This window comes from Limulus polyphemus, unplaced genomic scaffold (assembly GCF_000517525.1).
Source record: "Limulus polyphemus unplaced genomic scaffold, Limulus_polyphemus-2.1.2 Scaffold3785, whole genome shotgun sequence".
In the NCBI taxonomy this organism is placed as follows: Eukaryota; Metazoa; Arthropoda; class Merostomata; order Xiphosura; family Limulidae; genus Limulus; species Limulus polyphemus.
The window spans coordinates 60630-62906 of record NW_013669395.1 but is presented as its reverse complement, the minus strand read 5'-3'; positions in this window follow the sequence as shown (position 1 = coordinate 62906).

Sequence of the window (2277 nt, the reverse complement as noted above, 5' to 3'; positions counted from 1 at the left end):
ACATGAAGTTTGTTATACAATAACATGAAGTTTGTTATACAATTACATGAAGTTTGTTATACAATTACATGAAGTTTATTATACAATTACATGAAGTTTGTTATACAATTACATAAACTTTGTTATACAATAACATGAAGTTTGTTATACAATTACATGAAGTTTGTTATACAATTACATGAAGTTTATTATACAATTACATGAAGTTTGTTATACAATTACATAAACTTTGTTATACAATAACATGAAGTTTGTTATACAATTACATGAAGTTTGTTATACAATTACATGAAGTTTATTATACAATTACATGAAGTTTGTTATACAATAACATGAAGTTTGTTATGCAATTACATGAAGTTTATTATACAATTGAACTTTGTTATACAATTACATGAACTTTGTTATACAATTACATGAACTTTGTTATACAATTACATGAACTTTGTTATACAATTACATGAAGTTTGTTATACAATAACATGAAGTTTGTTATACAATTACATGAAGTTTATTATACAATTACATGAAGTTTTTATACAATTACATGAAGTTTATTATACAATTACATGAAGTTTGTTATACAATTACATGAACTTTGTTATACAATTACATGAAGTTTGTTATACAATTACATGAAGTTTGTTATACAATTACATGAAGTTTGTTATACAATAACATGAAGTTTGTTATACAATTACATGAAGTTTGTTATACAATTACATGAACTTTGTTATGTAATTACATGAAGTTTATTATACAATTACATGAAGTTTATTATACAATTACATGAAGTTTGCTATACAATTACACGAACTTTGTTATATAAATTACATGAACTTTGTTATATAAATTACATGAACTTTGTTATACAATTACATGAACTTTGTTATACAATAACATGAAGTTTGTTATACAATTACATGAACTTTGTTATACAATAACATGAAGTTTGTTATACAATTACATGAACTTTGTTATACAAAAAAAAAGAACAGAATTAGATTTACTTTACCATTTTAACGTTTTTAAACTATCTTCACAGTGATATCTAAAACGAAAAAAAATAGTTTCAATTTAATGAGGTTTGAAATTAGATCTGAGAGAAGATAAATATTTTGTAAGTATAAAATATGTGCATTAATATTGTTGAGAAAAAGATCAAAGTTCCTCGGTAGATCGACGGTAAGTTTCCGAACTGACAATGCTAAAAACACCACACAATTGTCAGAGCGTCGATATTCTTTCGCAAAACCTTGCGTTAAACAAACACAAAAAAAATATCTTACATATTTTACGTTTACTGTAAAAAAATAACAGAATCTCCAGACACTTGTTAAACCAATCTTTTAAAGATGAACTACCCCAGAAAAACTTTATTGACAATTATGCATTTTATTGAACAACCTACTTTTAAAAATAAGTCTCATTTCTGTTCGGATATTTTGACTTTTAAAGAGATTCTTGGTTTAAATATACAAAAAGTCGTAAAAGAAAAATTATATCAAAACACTAAATGTGTATTTCTACTACCATCAACCACCATTAGATGTGTTACAAGGCCTGTAATCCTTCTATGTGTTAGTCTTTTAAAATATTCAGCCTTTTTCTTCTTTTTTTTCTGTGTTTGGTTTGATAGACTTGGGATTCAATTACTATTCTCCCCACTTTCATCATAATCGGTCTCTACGTGCTTTCTTAATCTTTTATGCCAGCTTTCCATTGACAAAAAAGGCGTTTTCAAAATTCGTTTCCCCACAGAAAGTATACATGTTGACTGTGATATCTGTACTGGATTGTATTCTTCTAAGATTACTAGCGTTGTTTGTTTGTTTGTAATTAAGCAAAAAGCTACACAATGGGCTATCTGTGCTCTACCCACCACGGGTATCTTATTAGGGTTGAACGAAGCAAATGCCGTGATTCTTTTTTGGCAAGAGCACGTCATACTTTTTTTTTTCACTATCCTGAGAAGGAAAAATACTTCCTTGAAAATGGATTGGAAATACTTTTTTGATGATACTCAGAATTATTATTATTATTATTCATTTTCATAAAATCATTCAACATCCAATAATTCGATTTTTGTTTGTTTCGTTTCAACAGTGTTGACATTCAATAACTATTTTTATTTGCCTTTCAAAATACACTGAAGCAAGTCATTCTCCAACAACGGATGTTTACCTTAACGATCATTGACCTCTAAAACGACATAAAAATTAAAAGGAAACATCTCAAGGCATTACTCATACAGCCTCAAATGAACAAAATTTTCCT